The sequence below is a fragment of the Polypterus senegalus genome, chromosome 5, assembly GCF_016835505.1.
Source record: "Polypterus senegalus isolate Bchr_013 chromosome 5, ASM1683550v1, whole genome shotgun sequence".
Taxonomy (NCBI): Eukaryota; Metazoa; Chordata; class Cladistia; order Polypteriformes; family Polypteridae; genus Polypterus; species Polypterus senegalus.
In genome coordinates, this window is record NC_053158.1 from 354,609 (window position 1) to 368,328 (window position 13,720).

A 13,720-nucleotide genomic window follows, 5' to 3' on the forward strand; every position below is an offset into this window, starting at 1 on the left:
TCACCGCCATCCCAGTATGTGAGGTGTGTGTGTGAGGTGGCGTGGCGGAGGTGCCCACCAAGAGACACAGAGGCCACTTTACAAGCCGAGTCTCCCTGGGGGCCGTGAAGCGCATCCAAATCCACCCTGCGTGAGAAACAAGCCTTGGCACCAAGAACAAAGCTGCATTGGCAGCAACGCGGGGAAAGCAACAATGGCGCTCGAAACGACAGCCTCTAAACTCGGGGTGCCAGCAAATAATCGTGGCGCGTCTCAGTGGGGAGGCATGGGGTCAGGGCAGCAAACTTCTGCACCTGCTGAGCCGCTCCTCTTGGCCACCAAGCCGTGGCAGGTAAGTGCAGGGCACCAAGGGCAGGACATCACGGGGTCCCCAGTCTGATAATGCAGGCATGCCAGTCCAGGAGTCTGAAGTGTCCCAATTAATGTGGACCCGACTGGACAGGCTGGTGGACACCGTGGATGACCTGATGACCCCTTTTAGTTTCTCCTTGTGGCGGATAAAATGGTCACCGAGTGTGCAAGCGTTGGGCACTCAGCTGCTTGCATTGATTTGTCTACCAAGGGATCATGAAGGGGCAGAGGGCATCTCAGCCATGCCCAGTGAAGAAACTGGGTCTAAAATAGAGCTCCTTGCAGAACCTTTGCTTGGCAGAGAACCGTTTCATTGCAAATGACATGTGACAATCTGCTGTCATCTCACCAGGGCTGTTCAGGGACCATCTTACGGTGTTCTTCTTAATGGAACCTACAGGTGGAAAGAAATGGTGACACTTTTCTGGTGACCCATGCACTGACGGCCATTGGTCTGACGTGTGTGGCTGCAACATCCCATGGCTTGGATCAGGGCCTGGCACTGCCAATGCACTGTAGATCTGCGCCAACAGCCTGGCATCTGCCATGGTCATCCCACCTCCACACAAGCAGCAGAGCTCAGCCGAGGACTTCAATTGAGGACCACGGGTTGTCCACCCGAGTTAGGGTTAGGGTTAGAGGTTCTTCTCAGATGATTGCTGGTGAGGCCTTAATGGTTTACCAAAGCTGAGAGGAGGTTGGGTGCCCTCTGTACACCCGTGTGGCACAGGACAGACTAGACAGTGCCTCTGTCCATCACATTTCATCATCATCATCATCATCATCAAGTGCAGCTTGAGTGTTTGCGCCTCAGGATGAGACACAACGTCTGTGGGCTGGCAGCCCATCTAGGGTTTGCTCCCGCACCGCGCCCGATGTCTGCTGGCATAGGCTACACATTATGAAGGCTCACGGCCTGCTGGGTGCCATTTGAAATGTAATCCTATAAAATAAGACGTTTCCATCTTTATAGCGTGTGATCCACCAGCATGCTGTGGTCACGTCTGACTGTGCCAAACTCTCATGCCCGATGCTGGTGTTGTTCCTTCTGAGTGTGAAATGACATCTGTGACTCTGCTTGTGCCAACTTACCTCAGCTGGGAAGAATGGCAAAGGGTGGCGACTTGTGCCAGGGGTGAACACCAGTGCAAAGGGGAGCAGAGCTGAGCAGCTGAGAAATGCAGCTGCCGAGGTAGGGGACAGCGGTGCCACTGGTGCCAGTCCAAGGTGGGGCTCTCTCTTGGGTTGTCAGCTCACCGTACAAGTTGCTGGTCGCCTTCGTCTCGTTTTTAGGATTCTTCTCTATTATCTTTTTTATCCAAGGGGGACGGCCCCCCAGGTTCCAGAACAGAGCAGAGAATGAGATTTGCGTTTATTTCAATAAAAAATGGCCGTGTGAATTCTCTTTTGTTATTCGTTGTGCTTCTAATGGACCCTTTTTGTACTCATAAAACCTCTTTGGGGTCTTTTTTGTTGGGTACCTCTTGACTAAAACCCCCTGAGATGCGTTCTGATGTCTGCTTATGGAAGACGTCGAGCTTCTTGGGCTCCCTCCATATTTCTGGTCCTCTTGAACTGAGAACCCCTCAGTTTTCAGCCACCGTGATGTCCAATAGGGGGACAGAAGGACGTGAAGCTGAGCAGGCCGCACCAAAAGACCCCAGGGGTTCAACCAGTGGGATCAAAAAACTTTGAAAACTAATGTCGATAAGTGGAGTGTCGGTTTCTGCTACTGCAAAGGTTCCTGATCCTAAATATGGTCGTGTTTTTGACATTTGATTCTTTGCCGGTGGTCCTAGCTCCCCTTAGGGAGGTTCAAAATGACAAATTCCGGGCCTAAGCATGTGGGGTGTCGTTTTGGACCATTTCAAGGCAGTGATTCCAGATATGAAGTCATTTGTCACTTTTGATCCTTTGCTAGCCCGCTATGGATGGCAATTAGAAGGTGACAAGTGACAAAGTTCTGTTACAAGCGAGAATCTTCAGACTGTAAAGCTTTAAATCTCAGCACACGTTTGAATATTTCAAATATCCGAGGCAGCTCCTCTTGTTTATTGTGTACTTCTGCCTCCTGATGTCAAATCCTCACATTTCTTATAAGCACCCTGAGTTGGGGGGGCTTACTGTATGCCAATCCACCGCTCTGCCCTCACTGTCTATGACACAGTGCCCTTTTTTACACAATCAAGTCTCCATTCCCACCTCCCTGGCTCCCAGTCCTGCTCTCTGATGTCCCGGCCCTGGCTTGTTCATCCTGGACTGGATTTGCTTTGCCAGATTTCTCGTTCACCTTCATACCTGTGAAGAGTGTGCCAGCGTCTCTTGGCACTGCTGCAAGAGGCGGCAGAATGAAACCCCACCGATTGTGCCCAGTGCCTGGCACCAGATTTTTTCCAGTCACACTCTTTAGTCTTTTTTTAAGCTCCACAAAGGCCCCCCCAGGCCATTGTGTTTATTTAAATGTCCGTGTAGGCCTGAGGAGGACCGGAGGAGCCTCGGCTCGTTGGCAGCCACATCAGCCCCACGCTGGCAGATCCTCCATCCATTCAGGCCTGTAAAGTCTGCTTCTGCATGACCCGCTCTTACAGAACCCACAACTCGGTGCCCACCTCATCTGAAATAAAAAGGAGAACTGGCATGTAGGAAGTGGGGAGCTGCTGCCCCCTGTCACCTCTGAGCAGCTCGGAGTCCAGGACCCCCTCTTCCCACTGTCCAGACGTGTACCCTCACCAGTCCATGAGGACTCCCAGCTCCTTCCATAAGGTGGACTTTCATGTTTCATCACGTTGGACACACCGGCCCCCCTTCTGTCCAGGGGTCTCTGATAGTTCAACTGGCCTGCCACTGCGTGCCCTGCTTTCCATTTTGGTGTATTGTTGGTGTCTTTATTAAAAAGAGCAGTGGCACCCGCTGCTAAAGAACGAGTGGGTTTCCTTAGCCTTTAAGTGACACGCACTTGTATGACACTGCGCTGGTGTAGCAGAGGGGGACGTGACACTGCCGATTTCAAACTCGACAAGGCCTGCCTGACAATGGCCGACCCTTCAGTCCTCTCGTGACGATTCGCCACATTGGATAAGATGCAGAAACGATGAAAAGTCCATGAGTGCCGTTTTCAATCAATTCAAATCGACTCGACTCATCTTTGTATAGCGCCTTTCACTGAGGGCAGACTCAGCGTTGTGACGAGTTCTCAGCTGAAATGCAGGCACAACTTCAACTAAACACGGAATTGGTCCCACTTAATGGGTCACCAGGGGCCTTGGGCACAAGGCAAGAGACGGACCAGGCCAACTTACTGTCACCTGGGGTCCCTGAGCCTTGAGGATGTGGGAGGACAATGGGCCCACCTGGAGGAAAAGGGCCACGCAGACATGGGGAGAACATGCCAGCTACACACGGACCACGACTGGAGTGATGACAAAGGGACACAAACACCTGCCTTGAAGTGTCCGCAGCAAGGCTGGCAGCCCATCTGGAAAAGTGACACTTTAAGCTGCAAAGTCACAGATGGACCACCGAGCTGTCCTAAATTACTGGGGGTGTTAATGACAGAACAGATACAGCAAGCAGGGGACGAAGGGTATCAGAGAAGGGAATTAAAGCACGCGAGCGGGCTGAGTGCGAAGATGTAGGACCCTCATACTGGACATAGACGCATATAGAGATAGAGATGAAAGGCGCTATATAACAGATAGATAGATAGATAGATAGAGTGAAAGGCGCTATATAACAGATAGATAGATAGATAGATAGATAGATAGATAGATAGATAGATAGATAGAGTGAAAGGCACTATATAATAGATAGATAGATAGATAGATAGATAGATAGATAGATAGATAGATAGAGTGAAAGGTGCTATATAATAGATAGATAGATAGATAGATAGATAGATAGATAGATAGATAGAGTGAAAGGCACTATATAATAGATAGATAGATAGATAGATAGATGTGAAAGGCGCTATATAACAGATAGATAGATAGATAGATATTCATTTTAGTATAGTAGGCAAGATAGATTATTTTATTATGTAAATGAACATTTCTGTTGCTCTTTTATATCTGAGACCCTAAACTGATTTGCTGTCCCATCAGGAGTGCAGTGAAGTCACTAGAAGTGTTTCTGGTGGTTCGGCAGCCCACCTAATGGGGCACAAGGCGGCCCATGTCATGTCAGTGGAAGTGGAGCAGACGCCATTCTGTAGATGAGGGGCTTCCATCATGAAGTGAATGAACGTGGGTGGGTCATAGAAATGGGATAAGGGGCCTTGCAGTGTTACTGTTGGCATTGTGGAGGGCTGACAAATATGAGGTGGGAGGGAGAGAGAGAGAGAGAGAGATGGGATGGGGGGCCAGAAAATCCCCAACCTTCATCTGCCCGTAAGCCCCTCCATAGTCCAATGTCAGACGCCATAACAAAACAATCACTCGGATCGATAAATGTCCAAGCCTAAAATCTCCTGAGCAGCTCCGACGTGTGTCACTTTGTGCTTCAGATTCTTGCGCACTTCCTCAGACTCCAGTGTCGCGTTTTGTCGCACAGGACTGCCCTCTGTCCCGAATGAGTGGTCTTCATTTCTGGGAAAAAGAGAGACGTCTGTCATGGACGCGTGCTTAATGAGCCGTGAACGGCCCTCCGCGGATGTCCTTCTCACTTTTATTTTGTGTTTTGATAAAGTCAGGAAAGTTTTGTGTTGGCAGTGCCAGCCAGTGTGCCAGCACCTGTAAGTGATATTCTTTTCTTTTCTGTTTTTTCTGTTTCTTTTTCTTTCCCCGATGGTGTGACCGACCCCCGATACAAGGCTTCCTCCAAAGTCGCATACCTACTTGTGTTTGCTGTGACCAAAGAAAATGCATTCATAGCGCGAGCCGCAGCTGCATTTGTCTTGCCGAAATCCCCGCTGAGAAATGCTTATAATAGGAGGGCCGATCAGCTGGACAGCCGCGGCGTCATTAATGCCAGAAAGAGTTTCATAGTTTTGCCTATTGAGGATATGAAAACGAGCGCCGGTGAAAAATGACGCATGCTTTTACACTTGAGAAAGCTGGCAAGTGGCAAAGCGCTTTGAGCCGCACGCTGCCGAACAAAAGGGGTCGTCAGATCGAGCTGCGCTCGCAACGAGGGCTGTGTCCGCGACACATTACGGGCATCATGGAAACATATTGTATCGAAAGGGTTTGGGGGGGAAATTGTGGCCATGAAAGAGAAAGGCGGCTTTGATCAGCTCTCGGGGGTCCCGGGCGCGCACACACTCATTCAGCGCTAGCGAGACACACTTAGAAAGCGCATTCAAAGGCATTTGCATATTGGTAATTTATCACATTCTTTTTCCTTTACGATTTTCTAAGGTAAATAAAATGGCAAGAAAAAAAGAAAAAGAAAAAAAAGTCGCGCAAAATAAGTTGCAGCTCCAAGAAAAAAAAAATCGATCCAACAAAATAATAATAATAATAATAATTTCATCCAAACTGGACTATTTGACAATATGAACGACTCGTAAAAATATTTAGCGGTGAAACACACCGTGATTCGAGTCCGTGGGGTGCGAGGATTCAGGTAACGCTGCCGGCCCGGTTGATGTGACTAACGGAATAACCGAGTGACAAAAAGACCCCTGGGACGTTAGTTTGACTTTAGGGGGAACAGGCTTCAGCTTCCCATAAAGTTTAGTTCTCTTCGTATCTCCTCACGTCCAGAGGGACAGAGAAACCCCACCAGCCCAAAGTCTGCACGGACAAATCCAAAATGTTCATGGCTTTGATAGAAATTGGTAACTTTTATTATCAAGATGTCGTTAAAATGCAACCGAAACATTGCTGGCGTTTCTATTGGCTGTTACTTGTTGAAATGTCCGACTTTTCTGTCCCATTTTCAGCAGTCACTCCGGTGTCCTGATGGCCAACTCCGTCAGCGCGTCTCTCATTGGCCGCCTTTAAATGCTAATCAGTTATTAGAGAAACCTCCGGAATTGCATTTGCGCCGCGGAGACCTGCCGTACTGCTCACTTGGCGTACACGGTACCGGCATTAGCATTACTGATGTTCAATTCTGGGCTCAAAAGAAGCTCAAGAAACGTATCAGTCTGTTTAATTAATTAACTAATCAACTGACTTATAAGATTAAACCATACGACAGACTGCCAGGAAACTGAAGACTTCCTACAAAGGTGTCTATCACGGTCTTGGAAGAAGAAGGCAATCGGAGTCTAACAAATACAGAAAATGAAGATGAAAGCCCAGATGCACAAGAGGAGAAGGCCATTGGAGTGTGTAGGATAAGAAAGAAACACCTTACAGGTCCTCAGGTGGCTGCTGCATTGAACAAACACCAGTGTCACCTGCAACAGACATAAGAGGACTCCAGGATGCAGCACATAATGCATGTCTAACTTAATGACAGGCACCTTAATTCAAGACAATCACTTCCATTTCTTTATTTGTTTGGTTTATTTTCACATGGAGCACAATAGGTCAGGTGACTTGCTCTTGGTCAGACAATGGTGTCAGTAGTGGGATCTGAACCTACAACGTCAGGGTTTAAACTTCACACCACCATGTCAAAGTCCTTTTGGCCATTTTCACCTTTTGTTCTTCTACCTTCAGATATGACTTTTTAATCAAAGATCTCCTTGTAGGCCAGCACTGTGGACTCATCATTTCTCTCTTCACTGAGAACTGCTCTGTATTGAATGAAGAAGCCAACTGAGGACCTGTAAGGTATTTGTGTCATACACCACACACTCGCATGCCCTTTATCCTTTTCTTCAGTTACCCATTTGGGTCTCCCATTTCTTTTTGTACCAACTTGTCTTCTTCTCTCAAGACAGGAATGGACACCTTGTAGGAAATCTTCAGATTCTTGGTAGTCTACCACATGGAGTAGCTTTCATTCTGCTAAGTCGATAAATAAATACAGTGACACATTTCTTGAGAAAGAGGTTTCATTTTGGTCATTTCTGAACCCAGAACTGAACTAGCGGAATGTCAGGACCTTTCAATCCAAGGAAACAAAAAACACATTTTAGTGGCACAAATACAATTAGAAAGGTTTCTCTAATAACCAAACTAGCATGAAAGCAGGATTATTTAGAACAGATAGATAGATAGATAGATAGATAGATAGAATTTAATATTAGTATAGTAGGCAGGATTGATAGATAGATAGATAGATAGATAGATAGAATTTAATATTAGCATAGTAGGCAGGATTAGATAGATAGATAGATAGATAGATAGATAGATAGATAGATAGATAGAATTTAATATTAGTATAGTAGGCAGGATTTTATAGATAGATAGATAGATAGATAGATAGATAGATAGATAGATAGATAGATTGAATTTAATATTAGTATAGTAGGCAGGATTTTATAGATAGATCTGAAAGGCGCTATATAATAGATGCAGTACATCAGAAAGGTGTCATATTATAGATTAGCCAGACAGACGGACACTTTAATTATAGCGATGAGCTCCGCTAAGGCGGTTGGCCCTTCAAAGGACGACACTGAAGGAATGGCCGGGGCTCTGCAGTGCGATGTGCATAGTTAATGACCAGGGCAGTAATGGCGCTCAGAGACCCCCGTGATGTCCCGACTCTACCCTGAGATCTGCAGTTGAACGGCGTCCCGAATTATTTCGAGTCTAAGGAGAGCACGCGAGTTTCTCGGCGACTCCAAACTTGCGACTGGCAGCGGAGGTGAAATAAAAGGAATAATAATGTGGGCAGCCTGAGCGCCGCGGCCGTGCCATCGCTGCAGCAGTAAATCAATAAGGTTCCATTTCATGGGGGGGTGGTGGGCATGAAAAAGCTGGAGACAATGCCTCTCGTATTAAGCGCGCTATTCTTTCAGTTTGCTGCTCAACAAAAGTCATAGCACGACGTCTTTATGGCTAATTCAGTCAAAGGCCCGGCCCTGCTTCCCCCGTTGAAAGGTCAGTGTCTACGCGTTTGGTCCACCAAGGGGGTGTTTTCAAGGCGAAAGTGAGCCAGCTGTCCCTGTCATCCTCGGACGATGGGGGGAAAGCGCAATGCGCTCCATGCTTGTTAGGCGCGCCCCACACCTGCAAACTTTGCGGATTTGCGGCACTTGGCGACTTGGCTTTTGTGGGGAAGCTCTAGCGCCATGCAGGACGAGTGGCTTTTGTCACCAATATATCGCCGTCTGTTTTCAGACACTCTTTAAACGTCATTTAAAAAGTCGTTCATTCTTAAATCCCGTATCGTTTGTAATACCACGGATTAAGCCGCAGTCACACCGGCCACCCGTTTAAGCGCGTGCACGACCTGAAGACTGCACCTTTACACGGTCATTGGGGCTCATTCCACCGGCGGAGGCGCGCCCACCGAGGCTCATGTCACTTTATAGCGACGTTTTCGTTTTTTTATTTAATTTTGCTTTTTTTAAATTAGCCAAACAGCAGATCACTCTTAAATTCCCGTGTTGTCCTCATACTGTGTTATCCAAGGACAAAAGCCACGCGTTTGCTGCACGGCTCGCCACGTTAGAGGAGCGCGTGCACGCCCCGGTTAACCGATCACTGGAACGCCGCTTCCACGAAGTTCATTTCCACAGGTGGAGTCGCGCCGTTCAACAGGCTGCTGCCAAATGAGTCGCGCAAACGGAGATCCTTTAATTAAAGAGCTCTCTTGACTTTAATAAGCTTGATTGTTATTTAAACTGGCGAAATGTTCGTGCCTGATGATGCACTTTACAAACACCAAACAAAGCTTTATACATAAATAATGAGGGGCACACAAAGGCGCCTTGAATGTCATTACGAGGCGTGCAGCGGCGGCCGTGACTTTGGCAGTTTGGTCCCCGTTATCGCAGCGAGGACCGCGACAGACAGTCCGATATCTTTTCTTTTTTTTCGGATTATTTTTGTCCTTCTCCATAATTACTCTTCAAATTCTCCACCTTTAAGCGGCAAGTGCACCCTAGCCCGGCCAACGTCTCAAACGAACTTCGTGCCCGAGCCGCTACCCCAGAGCCGCTACCTGATCTCTGAAGTTCACCTGGTCGTGCCACGCGACTAGAAGGCCACCTGTCACATCTCGGGGAGTCGAGCTTGTCCCCCGTTCTCACACCCCGGGGCCCGCCTCTTGCGCACCAGCCCGCCTGCTCCGCGTGCTCGGCCATTTTTCTTTTCCTCCTTGGAGAGTTCCATGCGCCGCGGCTCTCCAGATATTCCCCCTCCTGGCCGAGCAGAGCCCAGGCCGTGTCACCGGCTGCCTGTCGCCGTGCGGTCGAGGAGGAGGCGCTCGACGGCCCGGTCCCCTCCTGCGGTCGCCGTTTCGCTCCACCGAGCAGAGATCGCCGAAGAGAAGGCGGTGTACGCACGCGCGCGCGTCGCCGTGCACTCTCTGGCTGGCGATGGCGAGTCCGCTGAAGTTTGGCGAAGTTTGATGGAGCGTTTTGTACCGTGCGGTGCGGCGACACGGAACAGCCTGATCGGCCGAGGACGGCAGGCCGGGCAGTGCCCGCGTCCCGTGGCACCTCCGCCAAGCGCGACCGGGCCAGGGGGGGCCGCCCCGGGACCCCCAGAGAGGGGGGGCCGCCGGAGTCGCTTCAGCTGCAGCACTTGCGCGCAGAGCCGAGCGCGCTCTGGCATTGAGTCGCCTTTCTTTAGGAAGCGCAGCGGCCACCACGTCGCGTGTTTCATTGCAGCATAAGCTTTTCATCACTCGGCTTTGTTCGGAATGAAAGTAATGCTGTGAATTAAAGAAATGACAATATTTTCTATCAGCTTGAAGGTCCAAGAGAAGGGCTCTTGAGCTTGGCAAAAATCAGGCAAAGCATTCATCGTGCCACCCCGCACCTGTGGTCTTGGCATTCAAAGTATACAAACCTATTCCTATTAACCTTAATTATTCAAAAACGACACAATGGTTGAAATAGAGCAGGTTGAAGTCTGTTTATTGGTCGTAAATGTTTTTCTGAAGATCTCCCGAAGCTCTTTGTTAGGCCGTTTTTGAGGCTGCCCTCTTTCTTTCAGCCTAGAGTAGCCTTGGACTTTTCAATTTTCAATCGTAACATCTGCTTAATCGTACGGATCAAAATATGGAGACACAAAACATATGTAATGGTTGATTTGTTAAATCCTGGTAATGAGTTATTAACAAGGCAAAACAATGGGGCAGGAGGGTGAGAGCCTTATGGTAACAGAGTCACTTCATGTAACGCCTGACGTTCCCCTCCTTGATAAATGGAACTAAGGTCTGAACGCCAGGTGATAGCAAGAAAATCAATGTCTTTGGGGGCCGGCACGGAGACTTCTTTTTCTAAGTGAAAAATTAGAGGACATAAATTTAATTGGCTGATCGGGGGGCTTGAATGTAATTGCCAGTAGGTTAGCCTGGCGAGACAAAACAGGATTTGGGGGACTGTTTGCTAGTTTGCATGAGAGCTTTCATCCGAAGTGTATCATTGAGAACGCGTTTTATTATAACAAATGTCATGCTTTACAGTTCCCATATTGTGCCCGGACAATGGTTAATGGTACATTAAAGACGAGCAAACCATGCCAACACGTCTTGGAGATATTGTAAGGGCCTCTCTCTTTGCTTGTTTTAGGCAGCTGCAGCCCACGACCCAGAAGCACAAAAAAGCACAAGTTCGACATACCAGGTGCATCCTAGAGAACCACGACAGGGATTGATATGTTACTGCAGCCTCGGACGGGAAGCTCGCAATAAAGATCGCCGTCCGATTGTCTCGGCCTTCCACGCCATGGCGAGCGCGGGAGGCGCCGGGGACTGCCCGCCTTGTCCCCTCCCTGCCAGCCCGGGCTTCCCCTCTCAGTGCGAGCCAGCGAGCCAGAAAAGCTCCGGCCCCGGCCGCCAAATCCGAACACCTGTTGGCCAGACCACCCTCACCCTTCATCCCGCCGTGCCGTGGGAATGGCTTCCTGCCGGCGGCTCCAGCTACGGAGAAGGAGGAGGAATTGTGCTGGAATTATTTGTAGGCCATTCCCACAAGCTGCACGGACGAGGCGTCTTACCAGGGGATTTAGCCCCCCGAGCTGCCTGCAACCAGGGAGGACCGTCCGCGGGTGCCTGCCGGAGCTCACAGCTGCCACTCGATGCCACACCACAGACGACACGTTAATGAAAAAGGGGCGGGGTTGGGGGATTTAGAGGATTTCACGCGCGGCTTTTGACACTCTCGTAATCCCGATATCGGCAGATCTCCGGCTTTGGGAAGCTCGCAGGGAGACATTCCCAGTGCCCAGCCCGGGAGCAGCAGGCGGCCGGCCGTTCGATGGTGACGGCCTTCCCTCGAGGAGGAGATTCTGCAAGGCCATGGGACCTCAGGGGGGGAGAGGGAGGGGGGGTTTCCCTACATTGGTGTCCATTTTAAAGATATTTTAGCGTCATGTCATTCCAGTTCAAAAATATAAAAAAATAAAAATTTAAAAGGAGAAGCCGAGCGGCCCGCGGACACCCGCCCGGTAGACCACCGCACGGGCTCCCGGCGAGGCAGCGAGCTTCCCTCAAACGCGGTCACATTCTTGAAGCGGATGCGACACAAACGTCTGGAGGACATAATTGGATCAATTAGCGGACCGCAAAGCAAATGAGCGACGCGGCCTCAAAGCGCTGCCTGCCTGCCTGCCTGCCTGCACGGGAAACTTTGTCGGCTTCTTCTCGGACTCACTTATTAGAATTAAAATTAGGCCGTCTTTGAAGAGAAACGCCATGAATATTCATGACCTGAAACATGCGACACACTTAAGGTGTTACAAATATTCTGTTTTAAAAGGTGCGCTCGATCGAAACTAACTCATTCATAAAAATAATAATTAAAAAATCAAAAAACAAAAATCACCCGACCTCCCTGGACTCAGGAGTTCGGCCATTCAGTAGCACTGAAAATTAAACTTGACATTACAGGCTGGCAGACCGCGCAAGGAAAGGAAGACGAGCGAGCAAATGGAGGAGGAGGAGGAGGAGGAGGAGGCCGCAGCCTGCAGCGAGGGGCTTAACACAAGGCATGTCGACCCCTCAGACCCCAATCCCACCAAAAACACAACTTCCAAAAAGCCGTTAGACTACTTGGGATTCCAGTTTGAAAGTTTCGGCTGTTCGTGTGCTCGACCTATGAGTATATTATATAGTGCCTTTCACTCTCCCTACCTCTGTAACACAAATAAGGTCTTAATTAAGTAATGGACAGCAAATGCACCACAAAGAAGACTGATTAATAAATATGAACGACAAACCGCACTATGTGAAAGGCAATATACAACAAAAGAAAAGGCACTAAAAACATATATATAATCAATTTACTGCATTTCTCATGTCTGTCTAATACACACATGGTGATATATCATAAATTAATTGAATGTTAAACACAACAGGCAAAAGACACGATACGAGTTTAATAGATATGATAAGCAGTTAAGATAGATGGATAAATAAGAACAACACTTTATAGTAGATAAATGTGAAAGGAACTATAAAAGGTGCTATATAAAAATAGATATGATAGATAGATAGATAGATAGATAGATAGATAGAGTGAAAGGCACTATATAATAGATAGATAAAGTGAAAGGCACTATATAATAGATAGATAGATAGATAGATAGAGGAAAGGCACTTGAGCTTCAAATCAGCACATTCATCGTGCACCCGCACCTGTGGTCTTGATTCAAAGTATAAAACCTATTCTATAAATTAATTATTCAAAACGACACAATGGTTGAAATAGAGCAGGTTGAAGTCTGTTTATTGGTCGTAAATGTTTTTCTGAAGATCTCCCGAAGCTCTTTGTTAGGCCGTTTTTGAGGCTGCCCTCTTTCTTTCAGCCTAGAGTAGCCTTGGACTTTTCAATTTTCAATCGTAACATCTGCTTAATCGTACGGATCAAAATATGGAGACACAAAACATATGTAATGGTTGATTTGTTAAATCCTGGTAATGAGTTATTAACAAGGCAAAACAATGGGGCAGGAGGGTGAGAGCCTTATGGTAACAGAGTCACTTCATGTAACGCCTGACGTTCCCCTCCTTGATAAATGGAACTAAGGTCTGAACGCCAGGTGATAGCAAGAAAATCAATGTCTTTGGGGGCCGGCACGGAGACTTCTTTTTCTAAGTGAAAAATTAGAGGACATAAATTTAATTGGCTGATCGGGGGGCTTGAATGTAATTGCCAGTAGGTTAGCCTGGCGAGACAAAACAGGATTTGGGGGACTGTTTGCTAGTTTGCATGAGGCTTTCATCCGAAGTGTATCATTGAGAACGCGTTTTATTATAACAAATGTCATGCTTTACAGTTCCCATATTGTGCCCGGACAATGGTTAATGGTACATTAAAGACGAGCAAACCATGCCAACACGTCTTGGAGATATTGTA